This window comes from Hyaena hyaena, unplaced genomic scaffold, assembly GCF_003009895.1.
Source record: "Hyaena hyaena isolate Hyena2069 unplaced genomic scaffold, ASM300989v1 scaffold_1291, whole genome shotgun sequence".
Classification (NCBI taxonomy): Eukaryota; Metazoa; Chordata; class Mammalia; order Carnivora; family Hyaenidae; genus Hyaena; species Hyaena hyaena.
In genome coordinates, this window is record NW_024081924.1 from 407,297 (window position 1) to 423,442 (window position 16,146).

Sequence of the window (16,146 nt, forward strand, 5' to 3'; positions counted from 1 at the left end):
AGAAGCAAAAAATACATAAACAAAACCATGCCAAGTTGTGTTCGGGGCTCATTTCTTTGGGTACAAACCCTACTGAGTGACGCTGGCTGGAGTAAAGTTGCTTCCTAGAAAGAAAAGCCTCTGTGTCCCGACTCTTTGCGTGAGAATCCAGCTACACTTCAGATTCTGTGTGTGTGTGTGTGTGTGTGTCTCTGCCCTTCCCCTACTTGTACTTCTATCTCTCTCTCTCTCTCAAAAATAAATTTTAAAAAAAGAAAGGTTAAATGGTTTAAAAAATTTTAAAGACACAAATAATTATATGTGACACTGAATGTATGTGACTTATAAACCTAAAATATTTACCATCTGGCCCTTTACAGAAAAAATATGCCCAACACCTGATCTAGCCAAATAAATATCCCTCCATTGTTTAGGCCCTAACAAATGTCTAAACACCATTAACATCTATCTATCTTTACTTGAACAAATTATAGTGTAAATGAATCACAAAATGGAAGAAAGTTGTTTTATATTTGATTTTGTGATATATATTGGGTATTGTCTTAATTTGAGTTCACCCAGAAGTAGACTACAAAAGATTCCTGTGCAAGAGGTTTATTTGAGAAGTGATCCCAGGACTCAAGGGATCTGGAGTAGAGGGAGAGAGGTAGCAGCTAATATAGGATTTGTTATCATGTAAGTTTCCTATTGTGGGCAAATGAAGTTTCAGTCTGGAGGGGAGCTCCAGCTGGTATGGGACAGAGTTATTCCACTTGTGAGGTGAGGGAGCTAGAGTACTGACACATCAACTCTCATCAGGTTTGTTTAAGGGCTACTTCCAGAAACTGGTAATTCTCCACAACTTCCAGCTTATGAGCACACCAGCAGAATGGCTTTCTAGTCATCAGAGGAAGACATCAGGCAACAAACAACATATAGATGCTAATAGTTGGAAAGAGATACAAGTGGGCACTGAGAACATCTGCTATACTCTATCCTTTCCAATGTCCCACACTTTAAATGAACTCTTCACTGTCACTCTTCTCCTAGGTGGTCATGATTTCTTTTTTTCTCCAGCTCTATTGAGATATAATTGACATTTAACATTGTCCAAGTTTAAGGTGAAGAATGTATTGATTTAATACATTTGTATATTACAAAATAATAACTACCATAACATTAGTTAACACCTCCATCTGATTTCTAAAACCAAACTTAAAACCAACAAGACTAGTGAGAGAAACTGAAGTTTTACTTCCACAAATGATATTTTAATCTCTCTCTTCTACCACCTATACTGGATCCTCCTCACCCTTAGCCAGCACTGTTGTTGATCTAGATCACTTTCATCCCTTAAAGTCTAAACTTCTGATTAACATAGCCTAAAGGGCTGTGGTTTCCAGGCTTCCTTGCCATTCATAATGAACACTGGTCTTGAATACACCTAGAGGTAACCCAGTGAGTCCCCTGAGTTCCAGACATATTCCTCCCTGTCCTCATTATATAGCAGCAATCTTATCTCTGCATGGTAATCAGGATTATCTGTCTTTGACAGCATAGTAGTGTCATATGATGTAGTGTAGTGTATAGTACAGTATAGTATAGTATATTATAGTATAGTATAGTATAGGGTAGAGTAGGATAGTGTAGTGTAGTGTAGTGTAGTGTAGTGTAGTGTAGTGTAGTATGGTACAATATAACTCATTTCCTGCCTCACTTGTCTACATGCATGATGAGCCCACAATATCCAGGTGTAATTATAGCCTTAGAATTAGTGGAATAATTAATGTGTCTCCAAACAGAAGTGTCCTTTACCTACTCCTACTGGAAACCAGGACCTCTAGTTCATTAGAGACCAAATTTATGAGAATGGGAAGCACAAATTCCCCATGTAAGTCACTGGAAATGGGTGGGAATGAACTGTGTCTGCTTCTACATCTTGTGTCCCAGATTCATGTTCTTTAGTTATCAAAGACACAACACCATATAATGAGCATAAGTTCAAAATCAAAACAGTGAAAGACAACAATCCAATACTGAATACTTGTATTCACCAAGCTGGCTCCTTAGCTATGTACTAAGAAGACATTGCAACAATTCTATCAGGTAGCATCTCCTGAATGGGGTGGTCTATTTTAAGGCCAGTGGATCCTATGGTGGTCACATGCTCACTGTTGCATCTTCCTGAAAAATGGATTAATGATTCAAGAGGTGTAGGATCTTATGAAAATAAATCAGAAACTAAGCACATGATCACTCTGGGTCTTCAGACTGAAGTACTAACCAAGCCAATATGGCAGAACAGATACTATGATCTAAATGTGTCTCCCAAAAGTGTATATGCTGCATTACTAAATGCCAAAAGTGATGGTATTGGTAGCTGGGGCCTTTGAGAGGTACTTAAGTTATAAGGGCAGAGCTCTCATGGATAGGATTAGCACTTTTATAAAACCCACAGAGTTTACTATCTTCTTCTACAATGTAAGGGCGAATCAAGAAGCTACCAACTATGGACTAAAAAAGGCCTTCAATCATGCTGGAGTCATGATCTTGGACTTCTAGACTCCCAAACTGAGCAATAAATTCTTGTTGTTTATAAGATACCCAAAGTGTATTTTGTTATAGCTGCCCGTACTGACAGAGGACAAACTCATACCTAGAATATATACCCATACCATACCAAGAAAGAATTTCTGTACTCTCCATGTGGAAGGTATCCAATGTAATCAAATTGCCAGTAAATGCCTAATTGATTTCTTCAAAGAATTGCACCATAACGAGAGTTCAGCAATAGTCTTTGCTACTGACTTTATGGACAATGTGCAGTACCAGTTAAATCAGTCTTCGTAAAAGGGAGCTCATGTTGTTGAGCCTAACCATAGCTGCCATCTCTGCCACCATGACCACTTTAGCCCATTATGCAAGGACTAGTGGTCATAAAAACAAAATTTTGCTGACCTCTACTGGACAAGTCGTCTATACAACCTGGTATTTAGTGCCACCTCTGTGATGAATGCTATCTGGTAGGCATTGATATAAGACACAAAGATGTTCACACTTTGTGCCCACTCCCATGGGATTATCTACATGCCTCTTTCCTACATCTGTTTGTCCTCAGTCTTCTAATCTTGCACCTTCCAGACTCCTGACTAATCTACAAAACCACTGACAATTTTTTAGGAATTTATGATTTTTACTTCGTGCCTGTTCTCCCTACACACCAAATTAATGGTCAGGTGTACTGTTCAAAGCCCTGCCCGCTAAGAGAATTTCCCCTAACCACTGTCTTCTAGGACCACCCCTGAATGTGGCTGTAGAGCAGCCACAGTCCGTACTGAACTGATCCATTTGTGATAACTACTTCCTACATTGAGAACCCCCTGAAGCCATAGGCATGAGTTAAAGAGACACCAGTACAATAGAAGTAGGTGACATGGGGGTTTGGGCCACCTGTACACTCAGCTGTGCCCTCTGGACATGCTCAGGCCTAATCTGAGTATATAATTTCCATCATACAATAGACTGCTGCTGTGTTCTCCTGACATTATTACTTAATAGTTCTGACAATATCCTACTCATCATGAGCAGCTCCAATTATATAATCACTGAATGTCCTCCATAAGGCTGAGGAGCATGCCAGGAACTGCATATCAAACAATGAATACTTTTCTGATGCAGATGGCATGGCTTTGTTCCAGGGGTCTGTGCTATGACTCTCCTATTGGAGCTTGCCAGAGACCTTGTCAGAGATACCTCTAATAATTTGGGAGCTGCTGAGTCATATGGTCCAATCAGCTATACTTGTACTGAAAACTGATACTACTGTAGAGATTCCTCTTTTTTTGTGCCCTATTCAAAACCAGTAACCTCATGAGTCACATGACAAATGAGTTGAAACAACACTTCCAAATGTGGCTGTGCTGTCTTCAAACCTGCCTACCAAGTTCATGCCTAGCTCTTGGAGGTAGATGGTACACTTGATTTGGGTAGGTTTATTTCCCACCCAACTGTGTGTGCATGTCTTGCCAAAGCATCCAGAATACTTGCCACTTCCTGCTCCCCAAGTCCAATTAACATGATAGTCAAATAATAAAACAAATAAGATAATAAAATATTAAAATTTCTGCAATAATATGCCCTAAATTTTAATATAAATTCCAAATACCAAATTTTTAAGGAGTAGTTAGAGTCCAAAAATTAAATTTCCACAGAAGCTGAAGTCTCAAATAATTGAAGTTTCGAGTTATATTACATTTTCCTTGTGAAATAAAAGCCCTAGGAAACTAAGGTGGAAATTCATTCTCCCCAATTTCCTATTCTGGTTAGTTGAGTTGCAGAGGAGTTCTTAATGCCTGAGTGGAATTAGGAGCCCTTTACCAGTGATGGTACAATGGCTTTCCTTGGAACAGAGGTATTTTCTTCAAGACTTCCAATGTTAATTCAATGACAAGTCTTTACTGTGCCTGAATTCTTAAAGTAGGCCATGCATTGGACTTATACCCACCATATTTAAAAAAAAAAAAAAAAAGGCAGTCTCCTACAGGAATTTGACCAACGTCATCCATCCAGCTAGTCAAGAGCAGCACCAAAATGCAAATCCAAGGCAGACTTCCCTGAGAGCCTGCACTCCTACATACCATGTCTCCTTACTGGGTTTAGTCTTGCTGAGATGGTGGCTAATCTATGCCAAGTGTCTGAAATACATGATCTATGAACTTAAGTTCATCTGGGCTTTAAATCATCAAAAGATTAATTTTGGCACTATATATTCAACCATATCTTAAAAGAAAAATACACTGTCTTTTCTCACAGAGAAATAAAGCAATTTTCTTTGAAAAGCTGCAACTACTGTACCAGATGTTATTTGAAGAGGATTTCTTTTCTATCTAGTATATTTAGAGCCTCCTAATTCCCTTTTTCCCTTTGAGGCCCCATATTCTGGCACCCCAGCACTGGACTGATAAGAGGTTCCATCTAGTGACACAGCATCTTTGTCCTCTTATGAGCAAACATTTTGAGTGTTATACCAGTTATGCCTTTTTCCCCTGATTCATAAAAACAGAATTTCTGAGGCCTAACAAAAAAGCCCTTAGTTAATATATTTCCCTCATTTGTAAGTAACTAACCTAGAGTGAACTTGGGACAAAATAATGGTTTATGGCTCTTGAACCTGCATACAAACTACTCAAACCCAACTGTAGCTTTCTCACATGACCCTCCTCAGCCCTGACTTCAGAAAAGAATTGTGGGTAGCTGATCTTATGCATCTATCTAGATATGGGCACTGAGAGTGAAGGCAGCTTCTTTGGTGTTCTAATGCACATAAAGAACTCAGCTCATTTGGGGCACCTGGGTGGCTCAGTCGGTTGAGCGTCCAACTTCGGCTCAGGTCATGATCTCACGGTTGATGAGTTCAAGTCCTGCATTGGGCTCAGGGCTGACAGCTCAGATCCTGGAACCTGGTTCAGATTCTGTGTTCCCTATCTCTCTGCCCCTCCCCTGCACATGCTCTGTCTCTTTCTGTCTCAAAAATAAACATTTAAAAATTTAAAAAAACAACTCAGCTTGCTTTTGCTTTACAAAGAGCAAATACCGCTCTGCTTCCAATGCCTAAAAGGTCTGTATTTGGAAAGATTCTTCTCACCATACTCTCATATTGGTTTCAGTTATACCTGAAAGGCTCACATTCAAGCAGCTGCCTATGTAGGAAGTGTTTTTAGCAGGCTTGGGCAGCTGCTTAAAAGGAACGTGATAGCTACCTCTTAAAGGAAGCTATCAACTAGAAAGGCTGGGCTATGCATGTTCAGTTTCACTTCCCAAAATCACTAGTCTTATAAGTCAGCCCTTCTCTGCCTCACCATATGAGAAGTCAGAGAGGAGAGTGAAGAGAGTCCAGTAAGGCTGCAAAGAATGGAGTTTCCTCCATATGGAAGCAAAGTCTAAGATTAGAGATCTTTTTTCTCCTAAAAAATGGCTAGGTAGATTCCTGGAAAGAATAGTGGAAAATCCAATTTTTCTGTTGCTTAAAGATTTAAAGTCCATGACATGAAAAAAGAGTCCCTGTGCTCAAGAGAAAACAAGAAGGAAAAACACATGGATTAGGTTAGCATCTACAGGAAGTAATAGCATATCTTGTCTCTAAATCACACACACATACACTTTACCCCCAACAGCTGTTATAAATTCAACCAGAACTTAAAGTAGTCAAAGGAAAGAAAAGAAATAAGAGGACAATTGGGTCTCCCTTCTTTGTTCAAAATAGGCAAGTCATAGAAACCAGAACTGATGAAGAGTAGCTTCTGCTGATGAATCATAAGATGATATTCATCACCAAACAAATTTCACCAACATGTGGGACTTACCAAGTCCCTTAGACTCTCACTGCCTTTTTTAATCACAAGGTAAAAGAAAAGTATTAATTCCTGCTCTATCTACCCCACAAGGCTGAGTGAAACTCAAAATGAGATAAAGAAGAGCTCTGTAAAATTAAAAATGAGCTACATGTGTTCACTAACACTTCTCTTTCCCATGCAAAGAATGAGGTTGGTTTCTTTATTAGTTGCATGGTTGTTGAGTAGTTGCACGGTTTCAGGCTATGTTTCCCCATTTGCCTAACCTAGCAAAAATTTCCAATTCGATTCTAAGTACAAACCCATGATTCCCCACAGTGTATCCTAAACCAGATATTCCCAATTTTCTGTCTCTTTATCCCTTTCCTTTGAGGCAGAGTTAAGGCTGGATGATTTGTTTGGCTGGCTTCTTGGCATGTACTGGCTCTTTGCTTTCTGAGTACCATCATAACCTTCCATTTTTTTCCCATTCAAGTATGAAGGCAATAAAGATAACAAAAAGTAACCACAAGTTAGCCAGACACGTGCTAGACCCTCTGTATGAATTACCTCGTCTAATCCTCACAGCAGTTCTCAGGGAGGCAAAATCTCTCTTTTATAGATGAGGAAACAGTGGAAACTTATCAACAATTAGTAAATTGTGTGTGTACATGTATGCATGTGTGTGTGAACACACACACACACACACACACACACACACACACACACACACCAAGGTGTATGGTAGATCTTCAGAGACCTTGTGAAGAGTCATTGGTACTTCTTTTGTGGAAGTCTTTCTTAATCTCAGGTAGAGTCTCATTAGCTCATGTGCTAAATCCATATGGCCATCTGACCTGCTTCCAATTTTGGACTAATAATGGTATCTCATTGAATCCTTACAGTGAGTCCACATTATAGGAAATAACTTCCTTGTGTTATGCAGGGGAGAATGTTATTTTAAAATCTGGCTGCTCTTTGAGCCAGATGCTCTCAGAGGACAGCAAAATTCCTCTTGAGGAAAAAAAAGTTTTTTTGTAGGGAGGTCGTGCTTATGAATTGTATAGCTACAGTCTACTCTGGATGGAAGAATGAGAAAAAGGGATCAATTCTCTTGTCCTTTCTTGTCTTTGCTTACAAATTTTCAAGGAAATGTTGGACATTTAAGTTTATTTTATAATCCTTTAATTTTATATACCAAGAAACTAGGACCTAGAAATATTAGTTTGACTTTCCTAAGGTTTACACAGCTAGTGGATGACAGGAGTCCTTTTACTCCACCAAAATTTCTCCCATTCAACAACTTCCACAGTGCTCTGCACTAGATGATCAGGGACCAAGGAAAAGGAATCTCAGGTCCTCATTCATGGATAGATCAAGAACTTACAGAACTAAATTAAAAGTATAGTAAGATATGTGCCATCTCATAAGGTAAAAAAGATGAATACTATTATGGCTTTTAGGGGCACCTGGGTGGCTCAGTCGGTTACACGTCTGCTTTGGCTCAGGTCATGATCTCATGGTTCGTGGGTTCGAGCCCCAAGTCGGGCTCTGTGCTGACAGCTAGCTCAGAGCCTGGGGCCTGCTTCAGATTCTGTGTCTCCCTCTCTCTCTGACTCTCCCTGTTCATGCTCTCTCTCTCAGAAATAAATAAAACATTAAAAAAAAACTATTATGGCTTTTATTATTCTTTTTAAAAAAGCAGTCTCGTAGGGTGTCCTGGTGGTTCAGTTGGTTAAGTGTCTGACCTTGACTCAGGTCAGGATCTCATGATTCATGAGTTTGAGCCCTGCATCAGGTTCTGTTCTGATAGCTCAGAGCCTGGAGCCTGCTTTGGATTCTGTGTCTCCCTCATTCTCTGCCCCTCCCCAGCTCGTATTCTGTCTCTCTCTCAAATATAAAAACATTAAAAATAAGTAAATAAAAGAAATTAGTTCTTTAATTTTTTTATGTGTATTTATTTTTGAGAGAGAGAGAACACAAGCAGGGGAGGGGCAGAGAGAGAGGAAGACAGAGGATCCAAAGCAGGTTCTGTGCTGACAGCAAACAGCCTGATGTGGGTCTTTAACTCACAAACCTGAGATGATGACCTGAACCAAAGTCAGATACTTAACCAACTGAGCCACCCAGGCACCTCAGTGGATTTTAAAAGTCAAGAACTCAGTTTAGCTGTACACAGAGATGTTCCCTGAACAAAGAGGCATGTAAGACTAGATTACATAGGTATACTTTTATGTTATTCTCAATTTCAAGCAGCAAAAAATCTTATTTCAGCTGGCTCAAATAATTGAACTTTTTTTTTCATCAACAAAAATCCAGAGGTAAGGCAAGCTTCTCAGTTGGTTGGCTCAGTGACTCAATGGTATCGTCTATATAATAACATTGATATGCCACTGCCCTCACTATCATTTTCTTTCTAAGCCTCTTTCCCATTACAACCATAAGATGATAGTAAATGGATCTCTATGCTTCTTTGTTCACAGTGGAAAACAAGTACCTCTGCCCCAATCATAGGTCAAAATTATCTCTTTTTTTTTCTTATGCCAATGTAGGTCACATGGTACCCACTCTGGTCACGTTGGCCATGGTCCCTGAATGACTTACTATCCATTCCATCCCTCTTCTATAATATGCTCTTCTCCACTGCTATCCATAAGGTGAATGGACACCAGGGTGTCAACAACACCACCTTTCTAATAGGATTTAACAAGAAAAAAAATAGGAGATTGGACAATTCCAAAAGAGGAAAGAGCAAGAATAAAGGTATAGAGAGAGGGAAACTCAAAAGTGAGGATCTGACTCTGCCTGTATCCTGGAATATACACAAGGAGATATACAAGAGAGAGGGATAAAAAGTTTTAATGATATGTTTGGTTCATGCTATTAAAGGGACTTGAGCATCAAGGTGAGATAATTAATGTTAGTTGATGGGGATTATTGAAAATTTTGTGGGTTTTTTTTAAGAAGAAAAGTTGGTAACCATTTCAAAATGTTTTCAGAATAGTTTGAAGTAAAAAATGATCATTTAGGTGACTAATGTATTATACAAAATTAAATGCACTAAAGCCCTAAATTTGATAGTGGTTATAGGAAAGGGAAGAAGAACAATGATATAAACATTGAGGAAGCAGAGTCTAAGGGGATTTTTGAGTGATTGGATATAAGTAGGAAATAAAGACAAAGTTTAAAATAACTCAAAATCTAAGACAAAAGTGGGACTTGGTCAGAAGATACTGAGGAGAGAGATGAATTCAGTTTCAGAATTCTAAGACATTATATGGGTATCTCCAGCAAGAAGTCAGAATTCAGGTCTGAGAGTAGGAGGGAGGTGAGAACTGAATCAATGGTAGCTTGCCAGACAGAGAGGAGAGAGTAGTGGGAGATAAGAAGTGACTTCTACATCTTATGGACAAACATGGACTAGGAACTAGCTGAGGTCACTGAGAGGACAGAGCAGGAGAAGGACAACAGAGCTATCACGAACATTCTCAGATGGTGCTGTGAGGTAAAGCACACTTTATGCTGTACAAAGTTTAAGTAGAATGAAGACTGGGAAAAGTTTGTTTTGTGAGGTGACTTGAGAGTGTCTGGTAACATTTTAGAAAATTTTTAGCAAAAAGAAAGTGGTAGAATGAAAGAGTGAATCAATTGGATGGCTAGGAGAGTTTGATGTTACTGCCTATAGGTTCTGTTACAACCTATAGCATTCTTATCTCTGTCTTGCAAATTTCACACTCATCCTTGAATGCTTCAAGAGGTGTATGTCTACCTTTGGGCTCCCACTATGTAACTCAGAGCTGGGGCTTCATGCTTGCAAAAGAATGTGAGGCAAAGGAAGCAGAGACATTTGATTAAATGAAGCAGACAAAAGGAGAGGGCTAGTTTACAGAAAATATGAAAATGCAAGTGAATGTAAAAACAGTATAGAGGTGGAGATGTTAACCTTGGCAAGAAGGAGGCACTCTCAGAGAAGAATTGGAAGAATAATGTGGAAATAGGAAGAGGTTTGGTGAGCTTCTCCTAGGCAGCCTTGGTGTAAAGTGGGTGAGAAGTGGCACTAAAAGGAAGCCAAGGGGAGTGAGGTGGTACTGTCTAGAAGGTGTCCAAATTCAGGTCAGAGTTGGCCCCTGGTCTTCTTCCATTATTGGCTAGATCTGCTATACATTTCTATCTTTTAATCTTGTTTGTTTGTTATAGTCTTGTTGCTCTCTTCAGAATCATCTCTACATCCTTTCAATGCTTCTAACACCCAATTTCATGTTAGCTCTCCATAATTGGAGTCTGTGGGTTGGAGATCCAGGCCATTTCCTATGTATAGTAGAAGTTAGATTTCCACTTTGGCAAAAACAGTGTTTTTTTCATCACTGCTATGGACTGAATTATATCCCCTCAAATTTAAAGTTTGAAGACCTAACCCCTAATATTATGCTTTTTGAAGATGGAGTTTTTGGAAGGTAGTTAGGGTTAAATAAGGTCATAAGGATGAAGCCCCAAACTGATGGGAATCATGTCCTTATAAAAGTTGGAGACACAAGAAAGCCCTCTCACTCTCTCCACACACACACAGAGGAAAAGCCATGTGAACATACACTGAGAAGGTGACCATCCACAAGCCCAAAAGAGAGCTCTCACCAGAAAGTAGATTTTCTGGAACCTTAATCATAGACTTCTAGCCTCCAGAATTATAAGAAAGTAAATTTCTGTTGTTTATGTAACCCCGTCTACAATAAGCTGTTATGGCAGCCCAAGCTGATTAATATAATCACCAATAAAATGACAGGGTTTCTTTGCCAGTCCCAGAAATGTCCAAAATCAGGAATGCTTAGAACTGGGTTCTATCCTTGGGCCCTAACTAACTCAGGGGCATTGGACCAATACGTCAGGTGTGGCATCCCAAGAACTGTGAACTAAACCGAGAACAGTGAACTAAATCATTTCAAAATTTTTAAATGGTTTTATTTTTGAGAGAAAGAGAGACAGAACATGAGCGGGGTAGGAGCAGAGAGAGGGGAGGCCACAGACTCTGAAGCAGTTTCCAGACTCTGAGCTGTCAGGACAGAGAGCAATGCAGGGCTTGAACTCACGAGTGGTGAGATCATGACCTGAGCGGAAGCTGGACACCCAATCGACTGAGCCACCCAGGCACCCCTCAAATATTTTTTTTCCTAACTCTTCTGATTTATGATTCCAAGAAGTAGTTTAAGTGGTGGAACGCTGGCAAACAATGTCAAGTCCCCAAAAGGAGACCACATCATCTCCATTATTAGAGACAGATGTTCAGTCAACTGGCCTAAAGGATATTTAAATACTCATCTAGTGCAAAGATTCTGATATTTGATAGAGACAGCCACTGAGGAGATATAGTCCAGAAAAATCCTGGCTGGAAAAAAGTGTCAGTCAGAGAAAACGCCATCGATTTTTAAAAAGTGAATTTCAGGCTTCTCCACCTCTTTCCTTTGTAAACTATGATTATGCTGTACTTTGCTTGAGTTTACAGTAATGATACCTTACACTCAGCACTGTGCATTCTGAAGTGTCTTCTTGAAAGTACTTTACCAGCTTATAGAACACAGTCTTTTCCTAGCAGAGTGTACAGTCTGCCCCCCTCTACTTTGCCCCTCCTCCATGGTTAGTTAACTAGCAGGAATTCTTTTTATGGGAGAGAGGCCAGGAGGAGAGCTCTAAGAAGCACCTTTCCACTGACACAAAAGCAAGCATTGTCCTAGGAAGACAAAGAAAAGAAGAGCACTTCCATTGACTGAAGGTCTAAGGTGTGCCAGATTTAACACTTGATATTTTCATCTGGGTAGCCCATTCTAAGTTCGCTCCTTAGAAACTAACTCTAAGATACTTTACAATACGGATTAACTTACTGCCCTGTATCTAGCTCCCTTTGCCAGAATTTTTATGTTCATACTCATTTTGACCCAATAACCAGTGTAAATGAGGCAAGTGAAACCACCATTTTGCAAGGAGCATGAAAACTTGTAATGAACAAAATGGCAAGACTTTACAATCAGGATCAGGGCAGCACCTATTGCAGTGGAACTTCTCTCTCTGTACAGATAAGGTACAAGGAGGCATGGGAGGAGCACTGTCTTTGATATTAGACAGCTTCCAGGATAGATAGGATACTAAATACAAATTTCAACGACAGCAAAGTTGTGCAAAGGGTCAATACTAATCTATTTATTTCCCAAAGTTTCCCCAAAGTTTTTTCCCAAAGTTCACACACTACCACTCTCTCTGGAGCACTTATTCTTTCACAGATGTTCCATGTTACCCAGAATTGTGTGTGAAGCACATTGACAAAGAGTTAAGTACAAAAATGTTTCCTACACTTCTATGTTTCCAAGTCTTTAAGTGCTTTCACCTAAATATGTGATAAAGTTCATTGTCATATTTTATAGAAGAGGAAAATGAAGTATAAAAAAGTTCAATTATTTGGTCTAAATCATTAATCTATAAAATGTTAATAGTTAATTCTCAGAACACAATCATAAGCAAAAAATTTTTGTTACAAATAATATTTAAGTAAATTTTTATTAAAGTTTAACATACGTACAGAAAGGCAAAAAAAAAAAATCATAAGCATACCACTAAAGGAATTTTCATGGAATAAATACACTCATATAGGCAGCACACTGATTAAGAAACAGAATATTACCAGCACTTCCAAAGTTCCCTTATTCCCCTTCTAATCAGTGCTTGTAGGAATCAATGCTAAGAAAATATTGAAAGAGAAATTATCACCTATAAATGGAGATAACTAAAGTTATTTAATATAGTAAACGATTGGAAGGATTCTAAATATTCAGCTTCTGGGGAATGGATAAATTAATCATGGCACAGTTATAGTCCAGAATAATATTCACCTTTGGCCTCCAATTACAATATAAAAAGTGGAAAGAGCTTAGTTCTTACTCAAACGAGAAGCAGATAAGCTACAAAAACATAGTTTCTAAAAACTTGTCAAAGAGCTTAAACAGAAAAATAATCTAAGATGAACTAAACTCTAGAAAGGAATAGTATCTTCTATAAGAAAAGAAACATATATCTGCATTCATCCCTGGCAGAGAGGCAGGAGGAAGGGGAAGCTATTTTAGATAGAGGAGAGGAGACACAAGCTGTATTTTTAGCAAACTTAAAGACTATATGTAAACTACCATAAAAAACTGAAGTCTTGATACAATGCAAGCCACAGAGTGAGTCCATACCCACCTGTAAATTCTTTTTTACCAGCCTTCTCAAAGTCAAAGGTTTACTACACTAACAGTTGGAGTCAGGGAAGTAGAGCTGAGATAAACCCTACATGAGACACATGAGACATTTCTGAAGTCCAAGGTGGTAGGTTACTGAAGGCTGGAGACAGGCAGGAGAACTGACAGAAAGATTTTGAAATACTCCAGGAGGCAATCCAAGCCTTCACCTAGTACACTGAACAATTACTTAAAACTAGGAACAGGGCAAGAGAGAGAGAGAGATCTCCCAGAATTCAAAAGCCAGGACTAGGACTAAAGAGCAAAGAGAATACTCTAGTGACCCAAAAATCTGTCATCCAGGCAGGTAAAGTAGAGAAATTAATCACAGTTCAGAAATCTGGTGATTAACTTCCAAAGTAGAGAAAAATCTCTAGAACTTCACAAAAACTCAGGTCTCAGGATCCCATAATAAGTAAGTCCTTAGCTTTGACCTCAAAACACATGAAGCCAGTGGGAAACTGAATTTAACTGAAGTTGCAACAAAGCCCAGGCCCAGATATATGAAGTTGCACAATTACACAGTAGATTGATTCAGCTTCCCAGCTGAATATGACAGAAACAAGGATGTACCTGGGATGGGGGAGGGGGGCAGCAATTATTCTTTAATTCACTCTCTACTCATTTTTTGCTCACAGTAACCAGCATATAATCAAATTTTATAAAACACACAAAGAAAAAAATTGACCTATAGTTAAGGGAGGAAATAGTCAATAGAAGCAGGTTCCCAAATGACCAATAATTGAGAATTACCAGGAAGGAATAGATATCATATCTATTTAAAAGAATATAGGGAGAAATGTGGAAAGTATACATTAAAATAAGAGAATTTCAGAAGATAGATGGAGATTATATAACAGGACCAAATGGGAAACAACAAATTTTGTAAGCTCAACTTCCAACTACTCTTACTGTCCACCCCCAGTTTGTTATGATTGCAGTAACAACTCTAAGTCAGTGCTCTTAACCCAGACTATTCCATAAGGACTTGTCCTCCTTTAAAACAGGTGAACTTTGTGCGTGTCTAGTTGTGAGTATGGTGTATATCATCCAACAAATTTGGCTATCATCGTCAGTGGGCTCTGTTGGGTTGTGGCAAGCAAACTGAGCTGTTCATAATTTTAGAAAGCTACCAGACAAAATCAGCTGAGGCACAGAAGAGTAACAACCATCTTCAAGCTTCTTTTTTTACCCCCTAACATATACTGAAGCCCTGTTACCCATGAAGCACAAGGCTAAGTATTTTGAGGATACATGAACACAGATATTGCTCTTAAAAAACAAAACAATACATGACCAATTATAATTAGTATCATGAAGTAAATACCAACTTCTCTGGCTATTTAAGAAGAGACAACTTAACTGAGTATATTATAGAAGTGTGGTGGTTGCAGAGGTGGAGGTGACAGGTAAGAAATGTAGAGGAAATCAAAGGAGCTTAGAGGAAAAGTTGGTATTTGACCCAACTTAGAAATTTGATAGATTAGCAATAAAGCAGTGGAAAGGGAAAGATTTTCCTAGCAAGGAAGAGAGCGAAGCAATATGGTATCTTGGAATAGAATGAGTTGTGGTATCAGACATATCAAACTTCAAATCCCTGCACCACTACTTTATACTGTGTGACCTTGGCAATTTATCTCACTCCTCTTGATCTCAATTTCATGATTTGTATATGGGAGTAATAGCCCTACTGTTGTCTGAAATTTTGTGTTGCTCTAAAATTCATACACTGAAATCCTAATTCCTAATGTGATGGCATTTGAGGTGCGGCCTTTGGGGTGATTAGATCATGAGTGGGATTAGTGCCCTCATAAAGGAGGCCATGGAGAGCTTTCATGTCCCCTTCTGCCATGTGAGGACACAGTGGGAAGTCTGCAACCTGGAAGAGGGCCCTCATTAGATTATGCTGGCACCCTGATCTTGGACTTTCAGCCTCCAGAACTATGAGAAATAAATTCTATTGTTCATAAGCTACCCAGAATGTGATGTTTTATTATAGCACCCTGGAGGGACAAAGGCAAGCCCTAATATTTAGGCCTGGCAATAAACACCCAATATCAATAGTTGTGGCTACTGTTAGTTTTGAATATAGTCATGGATGTGAAGAAATGCAGAGGTGCATAGAAGGGATCATAAATCATTCAAATAGTAAAAGGGGTTCATTTCTTTTTTCTTTATTTTATTTTTTTACAAATAGTTTATTGTCAAATTAGTTTCCATATAACACCCAGTGCTCATCCCCACAAGTGCCTTCCTCCATGCCCATCTCCCCCTGTCCCCGACATATATCAGTCCTCAGTTTGTTTCTCAGCATTCAAGATTCTCTCATCGTTTGCCTCTCTCCCTTTCCCCCACCATTTCCCCCCTTCTTCTCCCCCACGGTCCTCCATTAAGTTCCTCCTAATCCTCCTATACGTGCAAACATATGATATTTGTCCTTCTCTGCCTGACTTATTTCGCTCAGCATAACACCCTCAAGGTCCATCCATGTTGCTACACATGGCCAGATTTAATTCTTTCTCATTGCCATGTAGTATTCCATCGTACAGATAAAACACATCTTCTTTTTTTTTTTTTTT